This window comes from Bos indicus x Bos taurus, chromosome 12 (genome assembly GCF_003369695.1).
Source record: "Bos indicus x Bos taurus breed Angus x Brahman F1 hybrid chromosome 12, Bos_hybrid_MaternalHap_v2.0, whole genome shotgun sequence".
Lineage (NCBI taxonomy): Eukaryota > Metazoa > Chordata > Mammalia > Artiodactyla > Bovidae > Bos > Bos indicus x Bos taurus.
Window position 1 is genome coordinate 50,111,266 of NC_040087.1, and position 23,147 is coordinate 50,134,412.

General features: G+C 39.0%; 1 protein-coding gene across 6 annotated transcripts in view; it reads right to left on the bottom strand.

Annotated features, from left to right (window-relative positions):
- TBC1D4 (TBC1 domain family member 4) overlaps nt 1-23,147 on the bottom strand; it is a 210,008-nt gene that overhangs the window by 147,117 nt on the left and 39,744 nt on the right. Inside the window, exon 1 of one of the 6 annotated variants that reach the window (XM_027557698.1) lies at nt 12,648-12,787. The exons of the other annotated variants lie outside the window; for them this stretch is intronic. The gene's annotated coding sequence lies outside the window, so the exon portion shown is untranslated. Of the gene's footprint in view, nt 1-12,647; nt 12,788-23,147 lie in introns of those variants that run through there. 6 annotated transcript variants of the gene reach the window in all.

Below are 23,147 nucleotides of genomic sequence, written 5' to 3' on the forward strand. Positions count from 1 at the left end.
GAGGAAAATTTGAGAATTTACCTAGGAATCTGTCATGTGTTTTGCATATCCATCCAGCACGTTTCTGCTCTATCCTTACTTTTTAAAATCATATATATAATAACAACTATTGGAAAACCGGAATGCTGTTTACTGATCTGAATCTATAAGAGAGTTTCCTTAAAAAAAAAAAGTCAGGAATTAATGTATAACCATTGCATTTAACTCTTATAAAGAAAACTAATATTCTTAGTAAATCACTCTGTGTATAGAATCAAAGACTGAACAGCACAGGAACAAAAACATAATAGGCAAATGAGAAACAATTTTATTCCAAAGTAATTTTGGAGACACAGTTCCCTGAATGAGTTCATTGGTTCACTCTGAAATGGAATCATACAGCACAGGAGGCAGTATTACAACGCCTTTGCCTTCTTGGAACAGAGCCTGTCACAAACACCCACAGGGCAGATGGAGAGAGAAGTAAATAGGAGAACACAAGTTGTCACTGAGACCCTTTTCATCACACATTTCCTAGGGCTCCCATATTTCCAACCATTACAACTTTGGTCTTTAATGGCTAACTTTAAGAAAAATAATGATAATCGGTGGCCCACTAGCTAAAAACCGAAGCGTCCTAAAGATAAGAATACATTAACTGTGGAAACTGCCACTGCTGAATCACCTATCACCAAATCTCTCATACTACATGTCCAGATTACCATTCAGTTCAGTTCAGTCACTCAGTCGTGTCCAACTCTTTGCGACCCCATGAACTACAGCACGCCACGCCTCCCTGTCCATCACCAACTCCCAAAGTTCACTCAGACTCATGTCCATCGAGTCGGTGTTGCCATCCAGCCATCTCATCCTCTGTCGTCCCCTTCTCCTCCTGCCCCCAATCCCTCCCAGCATGAGTCTTTTCCAATGAGTCAACTCTTCGCATGAGGTGGCCAAAGTACTGGAGTTTCAGCTTTAGCATCATTCCTTCCAAAGAAATCCCAGGGCTGATCTCCTTCAGAATGGACTGGTTGGATCTCCTTGCATGGAGTCAAAGTGGTGTCAATCCTAGCTTTGCGTGAGAAAGTTTTTGGTGTTTCATTCTTAAGCATCAATGAGAAAGTAAAACTACCACACCATGCCTTCATATCATAAAATCACCCACTAGAAAAAGGAACTCAAGGAAGGTTAAGGAGGTTGAAGTCTTTTTCCTGCAAATAAAAAGGGGGACACAGAAAAGATTTGTACCTGAAGAGTCCCACAAGATCTCACTCTGTTTCATTTCCACCCCGATTCTCAGAGCTTTGGGGAGAACTGGCAGAAAGAAAAGGGTGAAGTCATATTCTGAGGGGTTTGCACAATTTGCTTGCCAGTGGAAAGATGAAGAGGAGGCCAGGTATCTTCTCCTGCAAGAACTCTGAAATTACAACTCACTGCTGAACAACCATCAACAGGAGAATGTTGGATTCCCACCAAAAAAAAAAGATACCCCACATCCAAGGGCACAGGAGAAACCCCAGCAAGACAGTAGAAGGGGCAAAATCATATTTAGAATCAAACCCCATACTTGCCAGAGACGCTCGGAGGGCTCAAACAAAACCTTGTGCACACAGGAGACCCAACAGAGACTGAGCCAGACCTGTCTTTGAGTGCTTGAGTGTCTCTTGTGGAGGTACGGGTCAGCAGTGGCCTGCCGCAAGGGCAGGGACTCTGGGTGCAGCAGTCCTGGGTGTGGCATAAGCCCTCATGGAGGAGGTCACCATTAATCCCACCATAGAACTGCCGAGCAGATGATCCACCAACTGCAGAACAATTATACCAAACAAATTCTTGCACTGTTAAGAAAGTTCTAGGACCCACAACAGACTTCCCAACCTGGGGGTCTGGCAAAGGGACTGAGAACCCCCAGGGAATTTGACTTTGGAGGCCAGTGGGATTTGATTACAGAACTTCCACGGGACTGGGAAAACAGAATCTTGGAGGGCACGAATCTTGGTGGGCACAAACCTTGTGCACACCAGGACCCAGGAGAAAAGAGAAGTGACCCCACAAAAGACTGACCCAGACTTGCCCATGAGTGTCCCAGAGTCTCCGGTGGAAGCATGGGTCTGTGGTGGCCTGCTACAGGGTCGCAGGCACTGAGTGTGACAGTGCACACATAGGACCTTTTGAAGGAGGCCGCCACTATCTTCATTACTTCCACCATACTTTGGTCTCTGGCCAAAGAGCAGGGAGGGAACACAGCCCCGCCCATCAACAGAAAATTGGATTAAAGATTTACTGAGCATGGCCCTGCCCATCAGAACAAGACCCAGTTTCCCCCTTGGTCGGTCTCTCCCATCAGGAAGCTTCCATTAGCCCCTTATCCTTATCCCTGAGAGGGCAGGCATAATGAAAACTACAATCACAGAAAACTAATCAAAGTGAACACATGGACCACAGCATTATCTAATTCGATGAAACTACGAGCCATGCTGTGTAGGGCCACCCAAGATGGACAGATCATGGTGGAGAGTTCTGACAAAATGTGGTCCACTAGAGAAAGGAATGGCAAACCACTTCAGTATTCTTGCCTTGAGAACCCCATGAACAGTATGAAAAGGCAAAAAGATAGGACACTGAAAGATGAACACTCCAGGCCAGTAGGTGCCCAATATGCTACTGGAGAAGAGTGGAGAAATAACACCAGAAAGAATGAAGAGATGGAGCCAAAGCAAAAACAATGCCTAGTTGTGGATGTGACTGGTGATGGAAGTAAAGCCCAATGCTGTAAAGAGCAATATTGCATAGGAACCTAGAATGTTAGGTCCATGAATCAAGGCAAATTGGAAGTGGTCAAACAGGAGATGACAAGAGTGAACATCAACATTTTAGGAACTAAAATGGACTGGAATGGGTGAATTTAACTCAGATGACCATGATATCTACTACTGGGGGAAGAATCCCTTAGAAGAAATGGAGTAGCCATCATAGTCAACAAAAGAGTTCAAAATGCAGTACTTGGGTGCAATCTCAAAAACGACAGACTGATCTCTGTTTGTTTCCAAGGCAAACCATTCTATATGCCCCAACCAGGAATGCTGAAGAAGCTGAAGTTGAACAGTTCTATGAAGACCTACAAGACCTTCTAGAACTAACATGCAAAAAAGATGTCCTCTTCATTATAGGGGACTGAAATGCAAAAGTAGGAAGTTAAGAGCTACCTAGAGTAACAGGCAAATTTGGCCTTGGAGTACAAAACGAAGTAGGTCAGAAACTAACAGAGTCTTGCAAAGAGAACACACTGGTTATAGTAAACACTCTCTTCCAACAACACAAGAGAATACTCTACACATGAACATCACCAGATGGCCAATACTGAAATCAGACTGATTATATTCTTTGCAGCCAAAGATGGAGAAGCTCTATAAAGTCAGCAGAAACAAGACCGGGAGCTGACTGTAGCTCAGATCATGAACTACTTACTGCAAAATTCAGACTTAAATTGAAGAAAGTGGGGAAAACCACCATACCATTCAGGTATGACCTAAATCAAATGTACAATCTTATGATTATACAGAGGAAGTGACAAATAGATTCAAGGGATTAGATCTGACAGACAGAGTGCCTGAAGAACTATGGATGGAGGTTCCTGACACTGTACAGGAGGCAGGGATCAAGGCCATCCCTGAGAAAAAGAAATGCAAAAAGGCAAAATGATCGTCTGAGGAGGCCTTACAAATAGCTGAGAAAAGAAGAGAAGCGAAAAGCAAAGGAGAAAAGGAAAGATATAGCCATTTGAATGCACAGTCCAAAAGAACAGCAAGGAGAGATAAGAAAGCCTTCCTTAGTGATCGATGCAGAGAAATAGAGGAAAACAATAGAATGGGAAAGATCAGAGATCTCTTCAAGAAAATTAGTGATAACAAGGGAACATTTCATGCAAAGATGAGAACAATAAAGGGCAGAAATGGTATGGACCTCACAGAAGTAAAAGATATTAAGAAGAGTTGGCAAGAATACACAGAAGAACTGTACAAAAAAGATCTTTACGACCCAGATAACCACAATAGTGTGATCACTCACCTAGAGCCAGGCATCCTGGAATGCAAAATCATTTGGGCCTTAGGAAGCATCACTATGAACCAAGCTAGTGGAGGTGATGGAATTCCAGTTGAGCTATTTCAAATCCTAAAAGACGATGCTGTGAAAGTGCTGCACTCAATATGCCAGCAAATTTGGAAAACTCAGCAGTGGCCATAGGACCGGAAAAGGTCAGTTTTCACTCCAATCCCAAAGAAAGGCAATGCCAAAGAATGTTCAAACTCCCACACAATTGCACTCATCTCATGCACTAGCAAAATAATGCTCAAAATTCTCCAAGCCAGACTTCAACAGTATGTGAACTGTGAAATTTCAGATGTTCAAGCTGGATTTAGAAAAGGCAGAGGAACCAGAAATCAAATTGCCAACATCCTCTGGATCATTGAAAAAGTGAGAGAGTTCCAAAAAAAACATCTACTTCTGCTTTATTGACTACGCCAAAGCTTTGACTACGTGGATCACAACAAACGGTGGAAATTACTTAAAGAGATGGGAATATGAGACCACCTGACCTGCCTCCTGAGAAATCTGTATGCAGGTCAAGAAGCAACAATTAAAACTGGACATGGAATAGCAAACTGGTTCCAAATCAGGAAAAGAGTACATCAAGGTTGCATATTGTCACCCTTCTTATTTAAGTTACATGCAGAGTATATCATGCAAAATGCCAGGCTGGATGAACCACAAGCTGGAATCAAGATTGCTGGGAGAAATATCAACGAGCTCAGACATGCAGATGATACCACCCTTATTCAGAAAGTGAAGAAGAATTAAAAAGTCTCTTGATGAAAGGGAAAGAGGAGAGCAAAAAAGTTGGCTTAAAACTCAACTTTTAGAACTAAGATCATGGCATCAAGTCCCATCACTTCATGGCAAATAGATGGGAAAACAATGGAAACAGTGAAAGACTTCATTTTGGGGGAGGCTCCAAAATCACTGTAGATGGTGACTGCAGCCATGAAATTAAAAGACACTTGCTTCTTGGAAGAAAAGCTATGACCAACCTAGACAGCATATTAAAAAGCAGAGACATTACTTTGCCAACAAAGGTACATCTAGTCAAAGCTATGGTTTTTCCAGTAGTCATGTATGGATGTGAGAGTTGGACCATAAAGAAAGCTGAGAGCCAAAGAATAGATGCCTTTGAACTGTGGTGTTGGAGAAGACTCTTGAGAGTCCCTTGGACTGAAAGGAGACCAAATCAGTCAATCCTAAAGGAAATCAGTTCTGAATATTCATCGGAAGGACTGATGCTGAAGCTGAAACTCCAATACTTTGGCCACCTGATGCAAAGACATGACTCATTGAAAAAGACCCTGATGCTGGAAAGGATTGAAGGCAGGAGGAGAAGGGGATGACAGAGGATGAGATGGTTGGATGGCATCACCGACTCAATGGACATGAGTTTAAGCAAGCTCTGGGAGTTGGTGATGGACAGCGAAGCCTGGCGTGCTGCAGTCCATTGGGTCACAAAGAGTCGGACACGATGAGCGACTGAACTGAACTGAGAAAAAGGATCAAGCCTATAACAGACATCAAGTCCCTATTCATAGTTTGTGAATATCAAAAATATCACAGCAGTAATTTGCTCAAACTTGGCATTTTGTGTGCCTTTGCATGTGTGTGGATGCATGCTTAGGGATAGGAATGCACATATAAATGCATAAACATAGAGGAAAACAGTGCAAAGAGGCAGAAGACATTTATTCATATTATAATGTCCATTATCAAAGGTCATGGATGGAAAAGAGCAAATATGCATACATCTTTATATCATTTCACCATTTCATCATGTACCATCACATGGAATAAAGAACACAAATAGCAAATGTTGGTGAGGATGTGGAGAATTGAAAACCCTCCTACATTGTTGGTGGGAATGTAAACTGGTACAACCGCTGTGTCTAACAGCATGGAGGCTTCTCAAAAAACTAAAAACAGAAGTACCATATGATCCAGCAATTCCATTCCTGTGCATATATCCATAAAAAACAAAAATACTATTTCAAAAATAGTTCATAGAAGCCAACGTAGAAAAGCAACCTAAGTGTCAATCAACAGATGAATGGATAAAGATTAAGTACATATATGCAGTGGAATATTACCAGTCATAAAACAGAATGAAATATTGCCATTTGCAGTAACATGGATGGAACTGATGGTATTATTCTAAGTGAAATAAATCAGACAGAGAAAGATAAATATTTATGATATCACTTATATGTGGAATATTAAAAAAAAAAAAAAAACAATAAACTAGTGGCTAGAACTAAAAACAAGCAAACGCAGAGATATAGAGAACAAACCAGTAGTTACTAGTGGGGAGAGGGAAGAGAGGAGGGGCAAAATAGGTGTAAGAGATTAAGAAGTACTATGCATAAACAAAACTACTATGCATAAATAAAACAAGCTACAGGATATATTGTACAGCAATGGGAATATAGCCAATATTTTATAATAACTATAAATGGAGTATAACCTTTAAAAACTGCAAATCACTATATTGCATTCCTATAATCTATATAATGCTGTGCTGTGCTAAGTCGCCTCAGTCATGTTGCACTCTTTGTGACCCTACGGACTGGAGCCCACCAGGCTCCTCTGTCCATGACATTCTCTAGGCAAGAATACTAGAGTGGGTTCCCATGCCCTCCTCCAGGGGATCTTTCACACCCAGGGATCAAACCCATGCCTCTTATGTCTCCTGCACTTGCTGGCAGATTCTTTACCATTAGTGCCACCTAGTAAGCTAGAGCCACCAGCGTCCCTATAAATTAGGAAGCCAATTTATATAATATTTATTATCAATTAGGGCTTCCCTGGTGGTTCAGATGGTAAAGAATCCTCCTGCAATGTGGGAGACCTGGATTTGATTCCAGACAGCTGAATGAAGATGCGTCCTCTTCAAATGCCAGCTCTCCACTGGCAGGTTCCCTTTTGCTACTGGCTGTAAATGTCTTTTTTTTTGTTTTTTCACCTTTTGACCAATGAAGAATTGGTTCCATTTCACTGTGCCCAAGAATTTAGACTGGTTTCTACAAAAACTGTACACAAGACATAAAATCTAATCATTCTTATTCTGTTCAATGGCCAATGCTCATTTTCTAATACCATTTTTCATCTTAATAAAATATGTATAGAATATATCAGAAACTATAACAGTGCAAAATTAAAGCAAACTACAATATTTGAGGACAGTAAAATTTTGATACATATTCTTAAGTATTACTTTTGTTTAAATTATCTGTCTGGTGATAAAAATTCAATTCTTGAAACTGAGGTATTTTGTGACTTTTCCAGGAGGGCTCACTAACCATAAGTATGACATTCATGGCTGTAAATTTTAATTAATAGTAATCTAAGAGTATTCTGAGCAACCTAAAATATTAATTATTGTTTTATATACTCTGAAGAGGAACTCTATGATAACTAGAAAGGATAGTCTCAAGAGAAAATTACCATACTAAAGAAGAAACTGAGATTATCATATTAAGCGAAGTAAGTCAGAAAGAGAAAGACAAATACCACATGACAGCATTTCTATGTGGAACCTAAAACATGCCACAACTGAACTCATCTAGGAGACAGACTCACAGACATAGAGAACAGACTTGCAGTTGCCAAGGGAAGTGGGGTGGGGAAGGGATGGATTGGGAGCTTGAGATTAGCAGACACAAACTATTATATATAGAATGGATAAACAACAAGGTCTTACTGTATCGCACAGGGAGCTGTATTCAATATCCTGTGATGAACCATAATGGAAAAGAATATGAAAAAGAATATATATATATATGTGTGTGTGTGTGTGTATACACACACACATATGTGTAACTGAACCCCTCTGCTATACAGCAGAAATGAACACAACATTGTAAATCAACGATACCCAAATAATATAAAAATTTTAAAAAGAAACTAAGAAAGTTCCCTTTTTTTTTTTTTTTTTACAAATAAGCCTAAGAGAAAATACAAAATTGATTGGAGGAATTACCAGATTAAAAAAATTAAATGTCTTTTAAAGTGATCAATAAATGAACAAATGAGGTGGTCAAGGGACAGGTTTCAGAGACAACTCTTTTAAGGTGGAACAATGCAATTCTAAAGCTATACGGCAATTACAGATGCCACACCAGAATTCTACCATCCTGCATCAGGATTCCTACCACTATCCCCTGGTCACTTCATTCATTAGGTAAAATTCTTAAAAGCATATTGAGTGGGGAGGTCCTACTTAAGAAAGGGTACACATTTTCACTACAAACCTCAAGACTGATCATGCCATCAACACTGCCTTTAAAACTCCAATGTGAAAATAATTCCATCACCCTGTTAATCAAACATCAATAAATCAAGTTATCAATGTTTATGGAAATTGGTTATTTAAAGAAATCCTGTATAGCAATTTACAGTGACCTTGAATATCTTTCTATAAAATGAATAGTCTCCATTGTAGAGGGAACATCAGTGATTGAAAGAAAAAAATCAAGCCAAGCAAGAATTCTGTGTTCTGATCTCAACCCTGTCACTGAAGCTGCTGTGTGATCTCCAGCATGAAATTTAACTCTCAGACAAAATCTATTTTCCTATCTATAAGACTGAGATAAAGACATTCATCATGACTACTTACCTGGCAGTTGAAAGATTCATATGACATGACTTATAAAAAGGTGCTTTAAAAATCATATCCAAATATATTAGCTACTACTTTCATTTCTTTCTAGAGTTAAAGCAGATTAAGATAGACTGTCAAAGAGAAATACTCCAATTTTGATGCCTGAGCAACTACTGAATTGTTATCCCATGCCAATGTCTAAAGAAAATTGTATAAGAGTAGAGCAAATAGATTCAGGGAAACCACACTGCGGAGTAAGAATCTATAAAGTCAGTGAAGTATCATAATAAAAAGAATCAATATCTTTTAACATTTTATATGGGATTTCTAAGTCATCATTACTTACTATTTCTTACTTACTTACTTACTATTTCTTCTATTACTATTTCTTGTCTATGATATCCTTAGGTTTGATGATGTTTTCTTTCAAGTAACATAGCACACAAAGTTACAAGTTTATAAATGTCTTACCCTACTCTTTAAAGTAAGTCAGTATGGAAATCAACAGCCTAGAGAAGATAAAGGAAACCTCCCCTTCCATAAGGTATCTTATCTTACGGAAGATATCTTCCATAAGAAGATAAAGCAAACCTCCCTTTCCATCACTGAAAGCAAACCTTACTTCCACCTGATCACAAAAAAGAATCCAGTTGCACAGCTCAGTTAGTAAACCCAAGGTCCTACCATGGGACAGAACTTCTGGGCTGTGTTTATAAAACAATGTTCATCGCAGCACTGTCTATAATAGCCAAGACATGGAAGCAACCTAGATGTCCATCAGCAGATGAATGGATAAGAAAGCTGTGGTACATATACACAATGGAGTATTACTCAGCCATTAAAAAGAATACATTTGAATCAGTTCTAATGAGGTGGATGAAACTGGAGCCTATTATACAGAGTGAAGTAAGCCAGAAGGAAAAACATAAATACAGTATACTAACGCATATATATGGAATTTAGAAAGATGGTAATAATAACCCGGTGTACGAGACAGCAAAAGAGACACTGATGTATAGAACAGTCTTATGGACTCTGTGGGAGAGGGAGAGGGTGGGAAGATTTGGGAGATTGGCAATGAAACATGTAAAATATCATGTAGGAAACGAGTTGCCAGTCCAGGTTCGATGCATGATGCTGGATGCTTGGGGCTGGTGCACTGGGATGGCCCAGAGGGATGGTATGGGGAGGGAGGAGGGAGGAGGGAGGAGGGTTCGGGATGGGGAACACATGTATACCTGTGGCGGATTCATTTTGATATTTGGCAAAACTAATACAATTATGTAAAGTTTAAAAATAAAGTAAAATTAGAGAAAAAAAAAAATACCCTGTTATATAAGACAAAAAAAAAAAAACAATGATCCAGGCTTAACCCAGCACTTTCAGGATCTTCTGGTCTGACCTTGCACATCCAAAGCTTCAAGGCGAAACAACTGTGGTGCAGTGTGTCAGGACTTCCATGCGTAGGAGTTTATAGTTCTGTCAGATAAGAAAGTCTAGACAATTTTTCTTCAAAAGAAATCCCTGGTAAAATAAAAGTTATCAATTTAAATGACCCCCAAATCTATTTATGGTTAACTGCTCTCAAAATGAAAAAAGAAAATCTCTGGGCCAAACCAGAAAAAATGGGGGTGGGGGGGAACCTTAATATACTTGCTATAAAACTGAATGCTGGTGACCTCTCTAAATTCATATGTTGAAACCTACTCCTTCAACATGATAGTATCTGGGAAGTGATTAGGCCTCATGAGGCTCTGCCCTCATGTGTGAAGATACCCCAGGGAGGTTATAGTAAGAAGACAGCCACCTATGAGTTCCCACCTGGCAGAAATGGCAACAATGAATCTGTCACCACCTTGATCTTGGACTTAACAGGGACCAGATTGCAAGAAAAAGGTTTGTTATTTCTAAGCTACCCAGTCTATGAAATTTTTGTTAAAGCATCCTGAATGGACTAAGACAACTGTGAAATGCAAAGACAATCCCTGAAAAACCACAGGTTGAGAACCCAGAGAATGGAGTAGTCCTGAAGAACTTGTAATCTATACAATAAACTTCCCCCAGATGGGGCTTTCCTGGCGGCTGAGATGGTAATACCAGAATCTGCCTGCAGTAATGCAGGAGACCCAGGTTCAATCCCTGGGTGAGGAAGATCCCCTGGAGAAGGGAATGGCAACCCACTCCAGTATTCTTGCTTGGACAATCCCATGGACAGAGGAGCCTGGTGGGCTACAGTTTTGGGGTCACAAAAAGTTGGACATGACTAAGTGAGTAACACATTCACTTTCACTTTCACTCTCCCAAAATACCCTTATGGAGAAGGAGGAGAACTAAAATTAGTCTTAGTTCATATAGAATGATCCATATTGGCTAAAGGTACTTCACTCTAAATCTCCAAAGATTGAGCAGAACAGTTTATTTATTATTCTATGAGTGAGCACCCTGGTGAAAATAAAATTAGAACAAATGAATGTGACAGTGGAGAATCTGAGTTTACAGGGAACATTCTCAGAGTATCTGTAGCTATATCTTATCACGGATTTACTCTGTAACTGGAAATTACAACACTTTATTATCTGGATGAAGAGATGACAAAAATTACACTTTAAGTTGGAAGACATTCCTTTCTCACTGTGAAACACACATGTCTTTAAAGGCTGAACACTTCCTAGTCTGCAAATGGAGTTTAATTTAGCGTGGTTTCATTGCTTCAAAATGAAATAAATGGGATTTTGTGACTTCTAAACTAAAGAAGCCATTTCTCTACTTTGTTCCCTCACCTCACCTAAGCACACACTTCACATCTCTTTTATTTCTTATAGCCCCATCTTTTTTCCAGGTAGAATCAAAGAGTCACCATGTGAATTTAGGAAAGAGGTCATTACAAGGGCTTTTCTTGTGAAGTGTTGTTTTCTCTGCACCAGCCTAGTACCCCAGCTCATCAGGAGGCAGATGGAGAAATCACAACTTACCAAATGTTTATCATACACACAGATGGCTGTTTCTGTTTCGAATCTTGCATTCCTGTATGATCCCATTTGATCTGAGTGGATGTGAACACATGCTCCCCCAAGGCATAGCAACCCCATCTCTGTCCACCCACACCTCCCTTTAATATGGCCAACTGGGTTCCTTCCCTGGGTGTGTTTGCTCAAACTTGCCTTCTCACACTACTCCCCACAATTCTGTGGATGTAACTGAGAAAATCCTTGCTGGTTCTCATTCAAAAACAAGGTGAAGCAAAGTCTTGTGGCTTAAAATGGGCTGGACTCAAAATCAGGTCCTGGGGAACACTGGCAAGCAAACACCCATGGCAAGCTTAAGCTGAGCTAATTCTGGGGGTGTTCCAGAGAGAATAAAAGGGAAATGAGGTTGCAGTGGGCTTTGAACAGCTTTCCTAAACACTTCTAAACAATCAATTATAAAAGACAGCCTAGAAATTATAACTGATAGAATTTTCTAGTTGATTTGTAGAAGCAAGTAATATGTACTAATTATTATGAGCAATCTGGATGTTGGTTTTGTTATGCAATTTTCAGCCTTGAGAACTCTGAGGAAACACATGTCATAAGACTATCAAGCATACGGGTGGTAGGATTATAGGAAGATTTTTGGTACATTTTCTAAATGATCATCATTACTTTAATGCTCAGTGTTAGGCAACAACTGGAATGATAAAAACAAAAGGCATTTTAAGTTTCATTCTTGTTACCAAAGATCTTTATTAAGGAATCATCTGCATATAATCCAATTGTCTGCTGATGAGTGGGGCTGTGCTCCCTCCTGGTTAGTTGTTTGGCCTGAAGTAACCCAGTCCAAGAGTCTATAAGCTCTAAGGTAGGGCTACTGGCGATCTCCAAATAGGACTTACGACCACACACGACGCCCAGAACCGCTGCTGGCTGTGCCCCCGTCTCCATGGCAGGCCACGGCCGACCCATGCCTCCGCAGAAGACCCTCAAACACTCACGGGCAGGTCTGGCACAGTCTCTCGTGGGGTCACTGCTTCTTTCCCCTGGGTCCTGGTGCACACCAGATTTTGTTTGTTCCCTCCAAGAGTCTCTGTTTCCCCCAGTCCTGTGGGAGTTCTGCAATCAAATCCCACATATAATTACCAGTCAGCAAATCCTTCCCTTGTCATTCAGTGAATTAAAAAAAAAAAAAAAATTAAGAATTTACAGCGTACCTGAATCTGAATTGGTACTAAAGGTTTCAGACTATATTCCAGGAACAGAATACAGAGGAAAACATAAACTTGTGCACATATAAATTTCAAAATAATATGCGAAACATTAAGAAAGCAGTACTGAGAGGAACTATGAAAAGAGAAAGGCAACTTGGTTCAGTCTCAGGGTTAAGAGTGGACTTTTTCAAAGAACTGAATTAGCCTGAAGTGAGCCTACTGCATGAGTAAAATGTAGTCAACTGGAGTGGGAGAGAAAAAGATTCCAGGCAAATATTCTCTGGTGAAAAGTGGCAGAAACCCAACTTAAACTGGCTTAAGCAAATAAAGAGAACTCATTTTCTTTGTTTAACCAGAAAGGGTCAGTGAAGAACTGGCTTTATAGACAGCTGAAACCAGGGATCCTCCATTCTCCTGCCACCCTTGGCTTCCTTCCCTCTTGGCTGCAGGAGCCCCTTCCAGTCCTGTCACAGAAAAGCATGGACTCACACATGAAGTATCCAGAGAAGAGTTCTATCTGGTCTGGCCCATGCCCAGAGCTAGAGCTGTGGGCAAGATGTAAGTGAGCCATCTGCACAGAAGAGGCACTCCAGCCTGGGAGCCAGGAGAAACCATGACTGCAAGTTTCACTAAAACCACATGTTCTGAGGCATGGGTTTCTGTAGTGGACTGCAGCCCTGTACAGACAAAACAATGCCCATGACACAACAAGAATGTCAACAACCACCCACTGAAATGGAACATCATGGACGAGGCAGAGAAGAGCATTAGGGAGTACAAAGAAGACAGAGGTACCAGCACTCAGTTAGCACGATATGGGAAGCTGAACTTTGGACTGAGGAGGTGTGGGCATTTACAGCCACTTTCAGATAAAAACGAAAATGGCACAGAGAAAACAATTCAAAAGGTGACACTAATATATAAACTGTTTAAGAGGGTAACTGATGCTTTTGAGTTGGACATACTTTCTATCTCCTCATAAACATAGCATATGGTTGGTATTATCATCTTCCACTTACGGATGAGTAAACTGAGATGGGTTATCCGTAAATGGAAAATGATAATACCAACCATATGCTAGGTAAACTGAGATTGTGGAGAAGGAAATGGCAATCCACTCCAGTATTCTTGCCTGGGAAATCCCATGGACAGAGTAGTCTTGCAGGCTACAGTCCATGGGACAGCAGAGTCTACACGACTGAGCAACTAAACAACAACAAAACTGAGATTGAAGATTTAACCTGTAACAGGAGTCCCCAACCTCTGGGCCACAGACCGGTACCTCCTGTCAGGTCAGTGGAGACATTAGACAAGAAATAAAGTGCAAAATAGAATTTTTAAAGAACTTATAGATTTTGTGCATAATCTGTTCCCACTTCTGTGTTAATATTTTTATCATCACATGCACACACAGTATGTCATAAAATAAAAACAATCAACTTTCCTTGTTAAGAAATGAAAATGCCAAGATTTTTTCCTCTTTTACAAACATTGAGGTATATGAGTGTAACATAAAGGCAAAGAACGTTGCCATAAAGGCAAAGTAAATAAATTAAGAGAGATAGATTTTTCCTAATATATTTGACTCATTTGTATACCATATATAATACTATCTTACACAGACTCATACTAAAAGGTAAAAAAGACTCACTGGCAAGTTATAAAGCTTCGAACAGATAACTAAAAGATATTTGACATATAAGATTTCAAAACACTTTAATAATGCAGATTCAGTCTAAGAAAGGATATGAGACACTGTATATTTTTTAATCAGTAGAATGAAAAAGTTCAGAGAACTTCACAGACCTATAAATGGTTACTTTCAATACTTCTAATTACATTTACCACATAAAGAGGAGAGAGAAAACATACACAATTGCAACACCTAAAAAAAAAAATAGCCTGATACCACTGATATAATCAAAACCTCTTCAAATACAGACATGATTCCTTCATGTTAACTTCAAAAGAAGATTTCATCAATAAAAACTCTAACAGACGTTTCTAATTTGATCTTTTCAACCTTCAAATATGAAATTAAAACGTTAAGGCAAGCAATAAATCATATCACAAGGGTATCATGTTGTTTCTATTGCTTACTTTTAAAACATGAGATTAAGTTTCTCAATGCAACAAGTTTAAACCTGCCACAGAAAACAGAGATAATACCTTATTCCTGATGCATTTGCCTATTCATGTGAAGTTGCCAGGATGATCAGCTACTTGGCTGGCATATCTGACATGTTCATTGAGGCTGAAGCTTCAGCCGGTCTGGTTGTGGCCAAAGACGTATTACATGTGATCAGGGGACTACATGGTAAAGATGAAGAAAGCAGCCAACTCAATTGGAAGGTTTGTTACATACAGGGAGATTAAGCAAATATGTAAATATTTGAGAATATTAACAGTTGAGGATAAGGAAAGACAAGTTTCCCACTGATGAAAAAGGGAGTAAAAAATTAAAGTGGGAGTATAGAATAATCTGCAGTGTTGGGTTGGAATTGGAAGTATTTGTGTGACTACATGGTTTTAAAATTAGTAAATATCTTTAATAATATTAAAAACTCAAAGTTTTTAACAGATAAAAAATATGTAGCCACAGAAATTCTTGCTTAGTCGCTAAGTCATGTCCAACTCTTTGAGATCCCATGGACTGTAGTATGCCAGGCTTCTCCGTCCATGGGATTTTCCAGGTAAGAATACTGGAATGGGTTGCCATTTCCTTCTCCAAGAGACCTTCCCAACTTAGGGGTTGAACTCGCATCTCCTACATTGGCAGAAGGATTCTTTCCCACTGCGCCACGAAGGAAGTCCAGTCACAGAAACAGATGTATATAAATGTATATGCATGTTATGGACTGAACTGCATCTCCTGAAACTTCCTACGTTGACGCCCTAATCTCCAAAGTGATGGTATTTGGAGATATGACCTTCAGTAGGTTAAGCACAGATGAGGTCAAGAGAGTAGAGTCCTCATGATGGGATCTGTGCCCTTAAAAGAAAAGAGAAAGCCCTCCCTTGTGCTCCCTCTCTCTCCTCATCCACCACATGAGGATATAACAAGCCAGAAAGAGGGCTCTCACCAGACACCAAATCTACCAGCCCCTGGGATCCTGGACTTCCCAGCCTCCAGAACTCTGAGAAACAAATGCTTGTTGTTTAAGCCATCCAGTCAGTAGTATTTTGTCATAATAGCCCAACTGAACTAAGACAACACATACATATATATAACTTGTAAGTCTGTAGGCTGCAAGATCCTAGAAGCTAAGATGCCCAGGAGCAATGAGCACACCAAGTGTCCAGGTCTTGATTTATGAACACCATCCTCCACTACAGGAATCTGGGGTGCTTGAAGAAATGGCTGATTCTCAGACCGGGGCAGGGTAAATGAGCCTGAAATGTGCTTCCGTACCGGAATAAAACGTTCAAAGAATGATAAGGGCATCGAAAACGAGATAGAAGTCAGTATGAAGGAGCTGTAATGGCCAAATCTGAGACAAGTTGATCTCCAAAACAATAATGTCAGTAACAGATTATAGCTCCTTGCCCAAAATAGGAATCCATGAATTTCTGCCAGTAGAAAAATAGAAAGATTGAAAGATACAGATAGATAGACAGACAGACAGACAAACAGACAGAGTATAGCTCAACTTGATACAGAATGCCAACTAATTGCAGAAGATAGAATAATGGAATTAAAAAAAAAATACCATTTCTCAACCATCATAGTAATGATGGATTCAGGTGAGAATCATCAATAAAAATTAATTTAAGTTTAAAAAAGAGTTATCAATGAAAGCTAATGCATAAGAACCTGGAAAGTATCTCCTCACAAAATTTGTTGTTGTTCAGTTGCTCAGTCATGTCCAACTCTTTGCAACTCCATAGACTGCAGCCCACTAGGTTTCCCTGTCCTTCACCATCTCCCAGAGTTTGCTCAAACTCATGTCCTCACAAAATACTAATGATTAAATGACAAGGACAAATTCTTAACAAAATTCTCTTTCTGGAGATATCTGGCAGGCACTATCTTGACCAAGTGATAAAAGCTATCATCACCAAATCTATGGGACAAACCAACATCCTGTGTCTCCAAGTATGATGAAGGACACACCTATGTGGTATTCCTTCCAAAAATGCATAAATTGAATCTAATCAGGAGGAAATATCAAGTCCAAATTGAGGGACATCCTACAAAATAACTGGCCTCTTCAAGAAGTAAGCAATGCTGTGTAAAAATGTCAAGAGAAGAAAAGATTAAGGAACTACTTCAGATTGAAGGAAACTAGAGAGACATTAGATCTGGATCCTGGACCTATGAAGGGTATTATGGAGATCATTGATGAAATCTGAATGAAGTCTGTGGATTAAATGGTAATAATAGATCAATGGTTTTTCCTGAGAGTGATGCTAGCACTTCTGTTATATCAGGGTGTCTGTTTTTAGGAAAAACACACAAGTATTAACTGGGTAGGGCAACTTGCTCTCAAATAGTTCAAAAAGTCATAAAAAATGTTAAAATATATAAAGAGAGAATTATAAGGCAAACTTGGCAAAAAGTTAATAAGTGGAAAATCTGAGCGAGAGGAAAGTTCTTTGCAATTTTTTAATGTTTCCATGAGTTTGAAATTATTTCAGAACAAACAAAAAACTTTTTAAAAGTAGTTTAAAAAAAATTCTACTTCAGTTGGCTGAGGTATACACATTCCTTAAGTCCACAGGAATATTACTCCCTTCAAGTAAACTCTTTGAAGTTATACTCTCATTAGGTCAATACAAAATGTGGAGTTATTTCTAACTCTTCCACAAAACATCAATATGCAACTTTTCAGACTTGATACACTAAAAAGTAGCTGGTGTCTTTAAAAGTTCTCCAGTGGATAACAGAAGCCCAGAAAATAGCTAATTCACCAGTAGCAGCTAATTCCTCTACAAACCAAGCAGGCTGTCATGTGTCCTGACCTCATCACTGAGAAATCACTATTATTCCCTGTGAACTATTGGAAGATACCATAACTTTGGTTGCAGGCCGAGGTCTGCCTAAAGAGTCTCTACTGGTGCTACAAATCATTTATAAACCTGATTTTTAAAATCTTTTCTAAATCATTTTAGAGAAAATATATCTGCAGTTTTTACAAATTGTGGGAAATGGTGTTAGCCTGGAAGATACTCAAAAAAACTAAACTAATATGCAAAAGGCTTCCCCAGTGGCTCAGTGGTAAAGAATCCGCCTGCAATGCAGAAGACACAGGAGATGTGGGTTCAATCCCTGGCTCAGGAAGACCCCTTGAAGAATGAAATGGCAGCCCACTTCAGTATTCTTGTCTGGAAAACCCCATGGACAGAGGAGCCTGACGGGCTACAGACCAAAGGGTTGCAGAGTCAGACACAGCTGAACACAGCACAGCATGGCAAAAAGAAAATCTGTAGACTTTCCCATCACATTCCAATTTACCCTCATAAACTTTTTGTCACTCTGCTTTATCCAATAGTTAAAATGATGGTGAACTGCTCTTTAAAAAGATAACTTCCCCCTTCTAAATTTTCATAGTCAGACTTTTCTCTTGAAGTTGTATATATTCCGTTCATTAAAATTTCCTGGGAACTACTGGAAACTTACAACTGATAAAGAATAAAGCAGATAAGCACCTCTATTAATTTGACCATTAAAGAAAAACACATTCCAATTTATTTGAGCAATGCTTACATTCTGTTTTCTCTAGAAACATGTCTTTGAATATTAGCTGCTCCTAAAATACCCACCTTAAGAAAGCCTCGTCACTTGTAACTGCCTAAAGATGGGGAAATGAAAGCACCCCCGCCCAGTGTATAAAATGGGGCAAACCCAACAACATCCTCCATGGACCTAAAGTTTTAGGAAGCACAGCCATCAAACTTGTAACTGAATTCTATAACAATGGTAGATCTAAAAGGCAAGCACATGGAAAGCCACATAACACTCAATATCCAAGTTATAAACAGTAAAATATTCTGGAACATTTTTACAATGTTAAGATTTTCATCCAAAAGCATGCAAGTCTCTTCACTTACTCTTTGTAGCAGTTTAATACTGACTTCGTCTACTATAGATAAACAGTGGCTAATCCAATTGCCTTAGATTCATATTTTAGAAAACATAGAAATAGTTTCCTACAGTTATGTGCCTGTCTAGTAAAGAAGGGCATAGGATGAGATAAAAATATTTATGCTTTGAGGTAATTTAGGTGGAGAGCTACATTTTTAGTACCAAATATTTAACACGCTGTAGCATTCTGTGCACCATACATTTTGAGAGCAAAGAGTTTAGCTGCTGCCGCTATAGATAAGCTAAAGCAACATAACAATCAATGCTTCTCTTTGAACATTCTATAAATATATTTCCCAAAGAGAAAATCTCTAGAAAATTTGTCTTGTTTCTCACCCAAGAGCTAATTCCAGTTTCTTGATGGAAACTTCAAATGAAATTTGCCATCTTCATGCTAAACTTACACATAAATTTTAGCTCTTAGAGTATCTTATGCTGATTTGTATTCATTTAAGGCCAAGTATTGTGATAAAATTCATGTTTTTTACTTTTAACAGTTCATATTTAATACTGTGTCATCAGCCTGAATATGCTACTTGGAACTCTGAAAACCAATATGCTTGATTGTTTGCCCTTGTGTTCTGTCTCCAATAAACAAATTATACTACTTACTCACTCAAAGATAATATATATACAAAATAATAAGGGTGTCTAACATGGAGAATGTTTAACAGAAATTATAAACCGCTGACTATATCTAAATCTCGGCATAGATAAAGACTTCACTTGTGGTTGCTTAGAATCCACCTCTGAATCTAGTCTTCTTTCTGTCAATTACTATTTCTGCTTTATTGCCTGTTTAGGAAAACTAGTTTTTAAGAGAATTTAACCAGTGATAGATAGAATAATGCCAACTATGAAAGACGTTCATGTTGTAATCCCCATTAACTTACAAAGCAAAAGGGACTTTGCAGGTGTGATTAAATTAAGGATCTTGAGATAGATTATCCTGGATTATCCCAGTGAGACTAATGTAACCACAAGGGTCCTTATAAGGGAAGGAGACAGGCAAGGGAGGCAGAGAAGAGACAGAAGGATGGAAACAGATGTGGAAATGATGCAATGGCTGGAAGGGAGCCACAAGCCAAGGAATGCAGGCGGCCTCCAGAAGCTGGAAAAGGCAAGGGACAGACACTTCCTTCCAGATTCTTCTACCTCCAGAAGGAAAGCAGCCCTGTCAACGCTTTAGTCTCTTAGACCTATTTCAGACTTCTGACTTCCAGAACTATATTCAATAAATTTGTGCTGTTTTAAGCCTCTATGTTTTCATTAATTGGTAACAGTAGCAATAGGAAACTAACAGAATCATTTTTTTTAATTACCTACAAATGGTCAGTATGAAATAAACTTGTATGTATACAATATTCAAAACTACTTAGAAAATAATATGCTAAATGTTAAAATTAATATCTGATTTTATGAGGAATTCTGAGGACAGTTCACTATCTTTAGACAAGCATTTTTTGATCCACTATTTACCAAACTCTGGTATTTAAAAGATGTACAATATAAATATATCAAGGTAGAAAGTCTCACCTTCAAGTACTTCCAGAAAGTCACACAAGTGAATGAACATTTACAATAAGATAATAAGCACTTTGGAAACAAGAGAAGGACATTTCCATTGAGGGTGGGGAGTATACAAATGAAATGGCTAAATCTCCAAGAAGGAGTAGGTCCCTTGAGAAAGTCTGAGGCTACGCTGAGCCAGGTCCCATGTGAAGTGGGCTGTAAGCCATGCATAAACTTGGACTTCACCTTTCAGGTAATGAGAAACCAGACAGGGGGGTTGAGTAGCAGAGTTACTGACAGAGTTAAGTTTTAGAAGGAAAAAAAAACAAAACAACGTGTGCTCTGAAAGTGTAAAGTCTAGCCTAAAAGCAAGAAATATACAATGAAGCCTGAACCTATGTTTGTAACCACCATACTTTAATATTCATTCACATTCAGTGATCAAATGATTACCTTCTATTAACCAGGTGCTTTGCTAAGTGCTAGGTGATAAAAAAAAGAGACTAGGACATAATCAGTGGTTTTAAGAAAAAAAAAAACTATACCTCTGTATACACAACAATATACAAAATGGATACAGCGGAAGTATCTCTGGGGACTCATCTAGAAATCATATTTTCAAGAGTAGGCACCAAATTCATTCCACAGGAGCCACAAATTAATATGAAGAAATGATTATAATGTGCTTACTTTTCAAAAATCAAAAGCTAATCAATCTCAAGGTGCTTCCCAGTACTCTTTCCTAGGAAACCCCATGGACAAAGAAGCCTGGCAGGCTACCACCCATAGGGTTGCAAAGAGTAGGACAATGACTGAAGTGACTTCACTCACACACACAATCAATCTCAAAAATAAAAATGGAGGTAACTGCTTTCTCATAAAAAAAATTTAAATAGCCCCCCCCACACACACACAGAGGTACCTTAAAAGCATTACATTTTTTAATCTCTCTAAGGAGATTAAAAATATACCTTCTTCTTTGCCATAACTCAAGAAGGCCTCTGTGACACAGGGCACAGATAGCGTTCAACATCGACCTTGCTGGAAAATTACAGTCGTGACAATTTGAACTAATTTAAAATCACAAGCTTTAACAAGATCAGTTAACTACAGAGACAGACTCTACAGCCTTCCCCCATCCTGCCAGTAAAAATCAATCGTCACATTCTCTCTGTTCCCACCGCAATTTCCACACAACCCCCCAAACTACAGCAACCATCACAACGTGATCTGTGATACAGTTTATGTGTGTGTTCCGCTCATAAAAAGACAAACAAGACTCATTACACACCGTGTACCTAACGCTGCAGTGTAGCCACACGCAGTCTTTAAGCTCAGTCAACGTGACAAGGAGAACAGAACTAAATATAGCGAATAACGATTGACATTTCCATTTTAAGGCTGCCCAAATAATGATTCAGAAAACATCTGAATACTTTATAAACATCACAATATACACTATACCTGGATACTTTTCCAGCTTCCTCAATGATATAATCAGTAACCTCAAAACAAAAATGTCAGGTCTCGAAGAAGAGGAAGTGGTATTTGGCTTTTATCAAATGCCAGTTCACATTTAACCTCTTAAAACCTCAGTTTTTTCATCTGTGAAACAGTGCTAATAATAAAACCCATCCACAGAATAGTCTTAGAATGAAATAAAATGTTTAGTAGAGAATCTAGCATGTAATCAATGTTAATAAATGTTAGTCATTGTGGTTGTTAGAACTAATGTTTTTATAATGAAAATCCTAATGTAATGTTACTATAATGAAGAGTCTAATGATCATCAGTAACAAAATACAGCAATACTAGAATACCTCAAAATAGAAAACAACTGTAAAATCACTTATTTTTGGTTTGAGAATATATTGTAAAACTAACATTTAGATTTAAGTATGACTGATTTGGGAGAGGGGTGGAAATGAAGAGAGGACAGTGAAAGGTGACAGAAAAAGAAAAACAGAAAACAGTGCAGACTCCCTATTCTGCCAGTGCTGACAACTGTTTCCTGGGGTCCTGTACAAGCGTTAGTCTCTCAGTCGTGTCCGACTCTTTGCAACCCTATGAACTGCAGCCCCCCAGGCTCCTCAGTCCATGGGATTCTCCAAGCAAGAATACTGGAGTGAGTGGATAGCCATTCCCTTCTCTAGGGGATCTTCCCGACCCAGAGATTGAACCCGGGTCTCCTGCACTGCAGGCAGATTCTTTATCATCTGAGCCACCAGGGAGGCAGGCCCCTTTGCTGGTGTCCTGATCTCTCCTAAAAACAGCAGCAACACTCAGCCTGATAGAGAGCACCTTTGCAGATAAACTGCTACAGGTAATTACTTCTCTGTTTATTTTATAAATATCATCATAACTTCTCTGGGGTTATGTAAATTAACTAGTTACTTAGGCTTAGAGGCCCCTAGTTGAACGTGGGCAGATGAAAAAGAGAATACAGTGGTCACAATTTGTCACTTACAAATAACTTTGTAAACGGCTTTGTTTCCTGTTAAGTTTAACCATCAAGAAATTAAAAGGCAAGTTCTGCCACAGAGTTTCTAAAGTTTACTAAAAAAAAACATGAAAATTAGAATTACAGACACAAAGGCAGTTAGATTTTTGTCAGATGTCTGGTTTTTAACAAGATAATGTTTGCACTTCCATATGAATTCACAAAATGTTTCAGTACTTTGGTTAGAATC